We start from the raw sequence: 11,898 nt of genomic DNA on the forward strand, positions 1-11,898 counted from the left end.
GGTGAAGTCATCAGGAACTTATGGATGGTACAATAGGAACAGGTCAACTATAAGACCCTTGCATGCACAGTAATAAAAACTTACTTCTTACTGTAAATAGCTAAGCACATAAGTTCCTGTAAATAATAAAGAGTTGTTTCCATACACAAGCCTCATCAAAATATCACACAGGAGACAAATGCAGGCAGACTGGGTCACTGACATAACCATGTAACCAGACTGGTTTTGGGGGTCAGGATGGGTTTTTTGCCACCTTCCTTTTCCATGAAGTAGAGGTGTCACAATTTCAGAGCTAGTGGGCAGCAACCATGGGCCAGAACCTGCTCCAGCTGAAGCCAAGAAAACATCAGCTAGACAACCAGTCTTCATAGTTAACCTGAGGTAAGTAAGGGTTTAGTCACCGTGTAGGACTGGCTACTGAAAACAGCAATCCTGGCATAATTACAGCAGCAATTGGCAATTGCTTTGGATTTGTCCATATTGAAGCCCAGGGCGATATTATTCCATGCCCTCTTTGTTCCTGTTTTTGACTCCTGGTCCTCAGCTTGTGTCCTGACTGCTGACTCCGAATACTGACCTTTGGCTTAGCTCTGGACCTTAGCCATAGACAGTAACTTGAATTGCCCATACCTTGGCTCTGTACAGGATGGAGAACCCAGCCAACACTTCTCCACATGAGAGACAGGACCACAACATGGGGTGGGAGCTCTTTGATAGTGTCAATGATTATTTCAATCCAACTACTTCTATGATTGTTCATGGAAAACAAACCAAAGGGTTTCAGGCATGGACACGTTCATTTATATATACATTGAAGGAAAATCTTTTGTGTCACATTTCGCTAACAAAGTAGTAGCACTTAAATCACTCACTCAAAGCAACTCTGATAGGTTGGTAGGCAATATAGCTGATGTTTGATTTGAAAGATATTTGTGTGAAACTATTTTGTTCTACAGAATTTTAGTTGCATATTTCACAACTCAGCATGTTCATTAGATTATGTTTTATTCTTGGTAGCAACACAATATTTTTTCACAACATGACAAAAGATGGACTATTTTTGCATGTCTTTGAAGGCTGCAACAGCTTTAGCATCCAGGGTAATTATTTCCCATTTTCTTCAGAGATGAAATTGGAAGACTAACATAATATTTTTTAAATGTTCATTTTCAAATCCAGAATTAAATGTGAAAAATTAGAGCGATGTTGAATTTAGTTAAGCGATACTTTGCATACTTTTGCTTTTAGGTCGCAACATATTTTGTAATGTGCCTATCAGAGATATAACCTGTTGCCGCTGATTTTTGACAACACACAATTGCCAGAATCTCTTCAGTGCCACAAGAGCTCAGTTTTCTTCAGCAAGTCCATTTTAGAAAGTAAATTCCTCCTTTCACAAAATCTTATCTCCCTGTTCTGTGCATGCACCAAAAAGCTTTGCAGTCAGGGCAGAAGATAGTGAGAGTGCTCATAAGTCCTTCATCGGTTTAGAGATAAAGTGCTTTTCCCACACAATAAAAGAAGCATCAGACAATTTATGAAATTCCAGTTAACAACAAACTCACTCAGGCACCAATTTACCAATAACCCATACCCCAAACCACAGACATTTTTCTGTCTGTGGAGAGACAGAAGAAGAAACAAATCTTTCGATTTTGCAAGAAGATAAAACTTGATTAAATACACAAACAATAATAGCCTTTTGATTTCAAATTCAGATCTCTATAATTTTTTTCTTATTCCCAATTTTATCCCATCCCTCATGATTAAACAGCTGCCAAATAACAGACATTTATATAGCTGGTCAGAAAATATAGGGCACGTGAGGCCATTTTGCTCAGCACACCACAGCCAACTTGGACTCTAGGTAGTCACCGCTGGCCCTGGAGTCCAGGCTGCTTGCAACAGGTGGCAGGGAGGCTTCAAGCCCTGCTTTGAGCATCCTGGGCTCTGCGGCAGGCAGCAGCTGCCTAGAGCCTGGGCCAGATGTGGCAGGCAGCTGGGAAGCTGCAACTGGTGCACTGAGATTAGGATTCCTTCTGTGGCCAGCTGCAGCTTCATGTGCACCTTGGGGCACAAGGCAGGGAAGGGGCTTGGATCAGTGCAACCCTAGCCCATTCCCTGCCACTGCCATGGAGCCAGGCTGGGGCTCTGGACACTGCCGCAGTTGTTTGCAGCCTGCCTGCCGCCTGCTGTGAGCAACCCAGGCTCCGTGCTGGGTGGCAGGAGGCTTCCCAGAGCCTGGGGTGCTTGCAACAGGCAGCCACAAGGACCGGGGTACAGAACCCCAGCCCTGCTCCTTGCTGGCAGCAGCTGCTTGCATGCCTCATGAAGCATGGCATGAAAAGGGCTGGGACTGAACCCTCATGGCTCCCCTGTCATCCACCCCTGGCACGCCAACATCTTCCAAGTCCAGGTTGTGGGGGGTTTTGGCACTTGGCTCAAAAACACTGCTGACCCCTGATATAGGGTCTGATTTTCTAGGGGCCTTTGCCCTGCATTGGCAGTGAAAAGAGGCCTTAAAGTGAATGCAAATACAATTTATTTCCATTTCAACATCATTTTATATTATCAGGAGGGTGTAAAGTAATCCCACTATAGATTAAAATCACGCATGTTGTCAGCAGTATGAAGGCAGGACCTTAAAAGCTCTTTGCACATTTGGGTATAAAACAAATTTCATAGATTCACAGATGTTAGGGTTGGAAGGGACATTAGTAGGTCATCGAGTCTGACCCCCTGCCCTGGGAAGGAAAGAGAGCTGGGGTCAGATGACCCCAGCCAGGTGCTTGTCCAGTCTCCTCTTGAAGACCCCCAAGGTAGGGGAGAGCACCACCTCCCCTGGAAGCCCGTTCCAGATTCTGGCAACCCTTACTGTGAAGAAGTTCTTTCTAATGTCCAACTTAAATCTGTTCTCTGTCACTTTGTGGCCATTGTTCCTAGTTACTCTACGGGGTGCCCTAGTAAATAGAGCACTCCTATTCCCTGCTGCCCTCCCCTGATGAATTTATAGGCAGCCTCAAGATCACCTCTCAGCCTTCTTTTGCAAAGGTTGAAGAGATCTAGGTCCCTGTCTCTCCTTGTAGGGCCTTGCCTGCAGGCCTCTGACCATATAAGTGGCAGTTAGAGTGAATTACAATGTCATCTAAGCCTTGCCTCAAAGCCCCAGTCTATATTATGATTAATGGTTTATTCATAATGGACCAGAGCTGGTTATCTTCATGAGGAAAACAAATATATTTTTGCAGGCCTCCCCCAAAAAGCAGGCTTGGAGTTTAACACGAACCATTGCTTCAGCAACTGCTTAGTTCAAGCTGTACTTGTTGTTTTCTCAGACTTGAGGAAGGGCACCTTCTACCTGAAACCTTGTTTAAATTTTTCCCAACCGTGCAGCTGGTCAAATAAGAGGTATCACCCACAGAAATCCTTACCTCTCGCACATCTCCTTGACCATCACAGCTACAGCATCACTCCAACACTACCATAATATAATAAAGTGTGTACCACCACATGTAATACAAGACCAGAAGAACCTGACTGATCACTGATATTGATATGACATTGTTATTAATTTCAAATCATTTAAAGACATGGTGAGAGTATGAGTTATTTCTCAGAATATATTGCTGTTGTATTGTGCTGGTGTTTTAAAGGAAATAATTGTTTTTAGTGTAGATCGTTATAAGTGATAGTGTTGGAGAGCAGGGGAAATTTTTAAATAGTTGACTGAATAAAAAAAGAAAACGGATGAAAGCAATTTGTGAACTTTCTTTGAAAAATAAGAATAATCACATGAATAAACCAAAGCAAGCAGGCACAAAGAACCCTATAGAAATAACAACATAAACAGAATCTTTCCCCTTTCAAAAAGATGTCCTTGAACAGACACCGCAAAGGACAGTACCTGATTTTAGTCAACTGCAAAATTCTCGCTGGCTTAATTTAGGTCCAAAAAGCAGGTTTTAAAGAAAACAGGAGCATTGCAAGGCCTTCATGAGGATAGATGGCTTAACTTCAAAGATGATCTAGTTCAATTAATTTTTAATTTTTTTTTTTTTTACTACTGATGCTATTTTTTTCACTCCCCTGCCTCCATGATTTTTCAGTGCTAAATTATTTTTTTTTTCAAAATTGGCAAAACCACAATAAAAAGATACAAAAATGCTCTGAATTCACAACACATGAGATTTCTGAGAAAGCAAGCAACGGAAAACTAGTGAGGCAGTTAAAATCAGGTTCATAAGAGATCGTGTTATATGGACTTATCAATTTAATCACAACCGTGCTACATTATGAGCCATCTGTCACTGCGAGCTACCTGCCAGTAGATTGGGAGATTCTGCAGTGTCACCCTTCCCATGCCAGCAACCGACCTATGTGTACCATTAGTCCTACACATTGAAACTAGAGACCTCACAAAAGCTTATACTAAATTTCCTTTTAACCCTTGTTAAAATAATGTTTCAACATAGAGGGTATGATATGAGAAAATGTCATCTGGCTGTAGTGTGTATGCTGAAGAGGGCAAACTTGGGGTATGAGCAGGCATATCAGTGAAGTGATTTAAACCCTGCTTTAATTTGAAGTACTTAGTTATTATACAAATGTACAGGCTGCTTCCAGGTAATGCATGCTATGATGTGCCAGAGTAGATGATGTTATACTCCTCCCTAGTAGGGAACTGGTGACCAGACATCACAACATACCTCCCAGTTTCTCAGCAACAATCTCTGGAGATTTCCAAGGACAGCTGAGTGGCCATAGCATAGCCTTAGGGGTAAGCATATTTGATCTACTCAGTGATTCCTGCTTTACATGTGCCTTGCATTTCAGTTGGAGCAAAGGATGTATGTCTATCTGCTTGCCCTCCATGGCTAGGGACAGAAGTTACACATAAACTGGTTTAAATCATCAGAAACTGGTTTAAACCTGTAACAGAACAGAAGCTCAGTGCACGTATACCAGTTTCAAAATGGCTGGAATTGGTTTAAGATAACCTGGTTGAAAGTACTATCAAACTTAACTGATTTGGGTCAAACCAGTTTATGAAACTTCTATCCCTGATCCCTTCCTGGTTCAAGTTAAATCACAGTCCCCCACCATCCCAGCATGCTTTCCAGCCTGTGCTGGGCTGTGCTATTTGCTGCAGCAGAGAAGGGTTGTGGGGGGTGGAAGGTTAGGGGGAGGCAGGGACTCCCTTAGATCCCCCTTCCCCCAAGCAGACAGCTGTTCTATCCTGCCCTGCCCTGCTAAACTTACTGCAGGCTGCAACTGTGGCCTACACATCCCAGAGGCACCTGCAAGCAGGAAGATGAAACGATAAGCAACCTTGCAGAGTCCTCCTGCTGTGATTCTGGACTACAAATCCCCGAGACCTCAGGGGCAGCAGGAAAAGGAAGCTGGCTATGTACCAGAGAGCCATGCTCTAGCAACCCCTGGCGCCTGGTTTGTGTCACTGCAGGCATGTGGTTGCAAAAAGTAAATGTCTGTTCACTTGTTAGTCAGTTTAATTTCTGCAGTTTAGACTAACCTGCAAAGACTGAATGGATTCAGCCTTGGGCTTTTTGACTATCTGTGTTTAGCCCATGAGTTTCTTTTGGAAACTTTAATCTTTATTGTGCATATGAAGGATGTTTTACTTTTGTATTATTTTGCATGGTTTGTTTATTTTTTCATACTTAATTCTGTCATGCAGTAAGTTTTCTATGCAGAAATCTTGCTGAAGGTAAGTTCCTGAGATCAAGCACCTGGTGCCACTGCCACCCATCTACATACAGTACATTACCTTTCTCTCTATTCAAGGGTAAAAGCCACTAGCTGCTGCTTTTCTCTTTTCTCCCTGCTGAGTTGCAGACTGTACAATACAAAGTAGTTGTAGGACATACAATAAAATGAAAAGGAGTGAAATACCTATGGAAGTTCCAAGGTTGCACAGAGTTTTATATTATAAAGTAGTATTAACCTCTATATAGTAAAGCTGTTTCATGGGTTTTCAAATAAAAATATTCTACAGTTCAGTTGCTATCTGTGAGATTTGTATAGAAGAACACTGGGATCTTTTTCCCCTCCAAATATTCATTTGTAAACACAGAGTGAAAGAAATACATCAAACAGTAGAGGCTTTAAGTTAGTCTTGTACAATTTTTTTCCCCATAACACAAATGTGTTAAATTCCACACAAGGTCAGAATCTGTTGTTTGCTGTTTGTGTCATCTTGGAGGTAAATTAGAGATACAACACCAAAGCTGAGGTCTTGGATTTATTTGTGCCTAAAAAGCACAACACTTCAGCTGGTTGATACTAGAGTGGACTGCACACACAGAAAGATTCAGTGCTCCAGTTATCCTTTGTGCTGGTCAGACTATGTTTATGCTGCAGTGTGCAGTGTAGAGATACACAAGCTGGCTTTAAACAACTAGCCTCAGTCCTTGAAGCAGTCCTACTGCAGCAGCATGGAGCTCTGTACTAACTACCTCTGCATTACAGTGCAGTGTGCAATGTATGCACCTTCTAGGATGTAGCAGTATAAACAGTTTCTAAGAAGCTTGTCTGTTGTTTAGGGCACCCAGCACTTGTGCATCACTTGTGCAAATGCAGGTAGCAAACTAAATCATGATTAATTACTGCACAGTATCAAACATGTAGACACAACCCAGTAACAAATCTGCTGCTGGGTCTGCCCAGCCAATAGGGGGCAAACCTGAAGCCATCACCAGGGCACCAGGCTGGGAGCCTCTCCTGCTCCAGGGGTGGGCTGCCTCACTGGCAGCCCCTGCCTGCAGGCTATAACAAGTCTGCAGCCATTTTGCAATTTGGGGCATACATCACTGCAGATTCTGTGTGTCCCCTTGGTAGGCCACAGCTGAGCTGTGCCTACTTCTCTGGAGCCCTGCACTGCTGCTTGACCCTGCACAGCCTTGGGGCTGCCAGGGCACTGCTGTCAAGCCAGATGGTTGCAGAAATTTGCTGCAGGCTGTTGCAGCCCCTGGGCCAGCCTATCAGCACCATAGAGTTGCCTACGGGCTGCTTCTGGCAGCAGGACCAGGGCCACCTGCCTGCTGCAGACCCCCAGCAGTCTGCCCTGTGCCAGTGCTGAGGAGCATAGCCTCTGCCACATGGCTGCTAGTCCCATGCCATGCCCCTGTGCAGGGCACTGCTGGCAGCTGCCAAGGGCCGACAACATTGGGAGAACTGCGTGGGGGACCAGAGAGCTGATGCAGGACCCACGATGGCCTCTTCCTCTTCACCAGGCCCAGCACCACCTGCGTACGCACACCCATGCCCTCTACCCAGGACACCAACTGGAGTCAGGAGGAGACTGGTGACTTTGTGGCGCTCTGGGGCAATGCAGAGGTGTTGCACCAATTTGAGCAGGGCGAGTGCTTCAGTGCCCACATTTATGGAGCCTGGTTGAGTAGGATGCAGGAGTGTAGGCAGTTCCGGTTGGCGTAGCAGTGCTTCATAAAGGTCAAGTCTTTGTGCGCATAGTGGATGGCCGTGACCAACCACAATCGTCGGTCCAGCTGTGCCCACAAAACCATGCCCTTTATGCAGCAGCTGCCCTGCATTTTGGCACCCCAGGACCCAGGCTGCAACCATGCAGTCTTCACCAGCACAGATGGCATGCCCAAGCCCCTGCTCCACCCTTACCCCTTCATTGACAGGAGGAGGGACCCTCGGGTGTTCAGTGTCCTGTCCCACCCAGCTCTCCAGCTGCGCAGTCCACCAGCAGCTCAGGGAGCCTTGCCTTGACAGCTGCATAGCCCCAGATCCTGCCATGAGGAACAGCTGGCCATGTCACTACCAGTTGTCAGCAGTGCCAGCTCCTCCATGGCAGAGTCCCCCCAGCCGGGCACCTGCACACTGAGCCCTGTGGGACCAGGACATTGGGCACAGCTGGATACCATCGCTGATGGGGAGAACCATGCTGAGCTACCATGCTCACCAACCCTAGTCACGTGGTAAGCCCCGCTTTGGGGGAGGACCCTCCCCACCCCTGCCCTGGCCGTCACCCCTGCCTGGGCCCCCTTTCCTTGCCTGGCCTGTCCACACTCCCCTGACCTCAGGTTCCCCTGCCACAACATGGAGAGAGGTGGGACACAGTACCACCTGCAGCTGGGTGGCCGCAGGCCTTTCACACCCTGAGGAAGGTGTCATTGATGATGACCTCCCTGAGCGCTGCCACAGGTAGCCCTCCAGGTGGTGATAGAGGTTGTGGGGTAGCCCAGGTTTGCCCCCACACTGTCATAGCTCATGGTCCCATACCAGGTGCAGCCGGGGCACCATAAAGAAAAGCAGCAGCAGGGCAAAGTGGGTTATGTACCTCTTAGCTTGCACAAACAGCTCATCGTGCACTGGCTGGGGCATGCACAGCATGGGCACAATTGGGGCACAGCAGCAGTGTGGGGGAGGGGGGCACGCTGGCCCCAGGGCACCGCCTCAGAGAGGCCTCTAGTGGGGAGGGCACGGGTGTGGCAAGTCCTTCATCCCAGTTGTCTGGATGCCCCACATGCCCTGAGCCCAGGCACTGTGGGCTGTGCAGCAACACAGCAGAGCATTTGGCCTGCAGTGGGGAAGACGGTGGGGGCAGTGGAGTCTGGAGCTGTGGCAGCAGGTGCTGCCAGGAGTCTGGCCTGTCCCACTCTGGAAACAGGTCAGGGGACGCAGGCTGCCTGTGACCAGCACCTAGCAGGCCACTGGCCCCAGGGGAGCACGCAGAAATGGGGGGCTTGGCTGGCAGCCACCTGGGCCCAGGCTTGCCTGGCTGACTTACCATGGAACCTGGGCACCCCTGCACCTCCAACCTCTGATTTGAGGCCGGGCAGTGCATGACCCTTGGTGCAGAGTATCTAATCTCTGAAATGTTGGAAAGTCTCACAAAAGGCTTCTGTCTCCTGGCTCTTCAGGCCCAGCAATTGGACATGGGAGAGAGTCCGGAGTGGCCAGCGGTGATGCAGGCTCAGGAACAATGATGCCTACCACTGGGGCCCTCTAAATATGCTGGCTGTTCCAGAGGCACACACAGGACAGGACCCTCCTCCAGCGGTTGGTGGCAGTGGCCGAGGAAAAGGTGTATGATACATGTTCCTGGCAGCAGGAGGACTTGGCCTGGGAGCAGAGGTAGCAGGCAGAGGACAGCATTTGGGAGCAGAGGTATTCCAGGCTGAGCTCCTGGCCATGGAGTGGTAGCAGATCAAAATAGGATCCTGGGCTAGGCCATAGAGGCTGCGGACAATGACTGTTGGACTTTGGATGCTGTATTGAGGCTGGCAGTCTCATGCATGCCTGCCACTGCTGGCGCCTTGGTGTGGGGAACCCACTGCTGTTGCTGGTGCCACAGGAGGTGTTTCTGCTGCCAAGCTGCCTCTGCCCATTGTGCCTCCTCCGCCCATGCCTCATGAAACAGTTCTCCCTGGGCCTCGCAGACATGAAGCAGTGCACAGGCTGCAATGATGACCCAGGGGAGGTTCTCCTCAGCAACATTAAGGTGGTGAGGGACAGTCAATGGCCCTTGAATGGCTGAAGGTGCACTTTACTAAGGTGTGGGTCCAGCCCAGACACCAGTTGAAGTGGGCCTGGAAAGGGTCCAGGTGACCAGTGTAGGGCCTCATCAGCCAGGGCAGGAGCAAGGAAGCAGGGTCCCCAGTGATCAGGCATGGGATGGCCACAGCACCCAGCTGCAGTTTCAGCAACCCTGGCATGAAGTGCCTGCTTTACACCAGTCCCACCAGACTGGAGTTCCTGAACACGTGGGCATTGTGTGCTGCCCACCCAGCTGGCACTCACATGGGTGAAGGCCCCACAGTGGTCCACCATGGCCTGCAGAACTACGGAGTGGAATCCCCAGTGGCTGTAATATGGCCAGACCCCATGGGGCGAGAAGAGCCTTGCCCATACTGAATAGGTGTCCCGTATACTGGAGGCTGGTGGGCGTGGCCATCTTCATCAGTGCCAGGGCTAGGTGGGTGTCAGTGGGGACGGCCAAGGGCATGTCAGTGTGCTGGCACTCCAGGTGGGGCTGCAGCTGGTGAAGCAGGTCCCAGAAGGTGGCCTGGTCATACGGATGGCGTCTACCCACTGTTCGTCATCCCAGGTCTGCTGGACAAGGTGGTGCCACCAGTGCTGGCTGGCATGATGGGCCCAGAGGCAGCGGGGCTGGAGGCCCAGGCGGGTGACAGCAGCCCCAGCAGTGGCATCCTGCAGCCCCTGTTGGCATCTCTGGTGGGGGCAGCTGCACCGCAGGCGGTGGTCCTTGGACAGTGTGCTGCAGGTGGGCAGGCGGTGGCTGGTCATGGGGGAGCTGAGGGAGGTGAGACGGCTGTGGGCCAGCCATTGGTCAGTGTTGCGGGCCAGCAGGGTGATCACAACAGTCAGCAGGAGCCCGGGATGCTGTTCATTGATGCCAGGGTCAGGGGCTGGGGCAGCCATTGCACAGGGAGACTGTGTAGGCAGATAAAGGTGCCATGTGCTGCCTCTGCACTTCCTGTGCTGCTCCTGAGCAAAGGAAGAGGCTGCCAGAAAGCAGAGAGTGGGTCTGCCTTTTAAAGAAGGTGGCCAGGCTGCTGGCAGCTGCAGCCAGAGCCTGGAGCTCCTCCCAGAGGCCACAGGGGTGCATTGAAGGCTGCAGGGACCTGGCAGCAAATTTTCTGCCCTGCCTAGTCCCTACATGTGTACACACCTACCCAAGAACTCTTACTGTACAGTCGCTTACTGAGCAGTAAATCTAGGCTGGAGTAAATGCATATGTAAATGTGCCCACTGAAGTCAACAGGAGTTTTGCTTTTGAATTCAGAAGCTGGATCAAAATACAAATAATGACCTGCTTATGAGTTGCAGAAACCTTATTGGTGAGGTCTTGGTCCTACTAAACTCAATTGGAGCCTTGGCAGTAACGTCTAGACAGTCAGATTTTCCACTCTGGTGCCTAGTTTACCTCCACAGCTGCAGGACCCTGTTGGATATGGAAATACTCAGGCAGAATGTGGAAATCCTCCTGAGCAGGAAATAGAGGCGATACCAAGCTAGAAAATCTTAAGCCTGAACTGTTATTATAGAAGCAAAGGGAAATCTCACTGGGAAAATTTTGTGTGAAAATGGTAAAGAATATTTTATAACATTTTATTAGAATAAGGAAAATAGTTTTTTTGCTAATCTCCCTTTTTTTTCACTGCAGAGCTTCTCCCTAGAATTTTTTTCCCTGGCTTCTGCTACAAATTTAAAAGAAACAGTACTTAAATACAGACGAAGAATTTGTCATATAACAATTTGCCTCCTTTCTTATTTAATTTGTGGCATACTAAGAATTATTTTCTAAAGTTGGACATCATAATCACTACAAAGGAACATGCCTATTGTGGTATATGCATCTACATGGGGATCATGACATTTTCTCTGTCTCACCCTTTAGTGTTTTAAGGTCTTTCAAGGTCAATTGCCATATTTAGATGTGATGAAATGAAAGATACATGAATAAACTCTTTGTGTATGGAAAAGCATTACCATCTCTTTGTTAAGGCAATGCATTTTGGATTTTTAAAGGACCTTAAGGGAGGTAGGAGACCATATCCCATTTTGGTTTTTGCCTAATTTTGTTAGGCTTAATTAAAATATCCGGCTGACTTGACTATAGCCAATTTCCTTCATATGGATGGCCAAGTTCAGTAAGGTATTTATTTCTGGGAAGAAGAAAAGTAGGCGGAGTTTAAAATATGATGATTGTCAGTGAGAAAAACATGAGATTTTGAGGTAATATAATGGGTTACAATATATTCCAGTTTATTCTAAGCATCAGTCATGTTTTCTAACATTAAAATGTCTTTCAGGATAGCTTGTACTGCTGTTAATATATATCTTAATTTCCTTGTGTATTTTCTCTTCTGTAATATGTGCCCTGGTACA

Source organism: Alligator mississippiensis, chromosome 3 (genome assembly GCF_030867095.1).
Source record: "Alligator mississippiensis isolate rAllMis1 chromosome 3, rAllMis1, whole genome shotgun sequence".
Lineage (NCBI taxonomy): Eukaryota > Metazoa > Chordata > Crocodylia > Alligatoridae > Alligator > Alligator mississippiensis.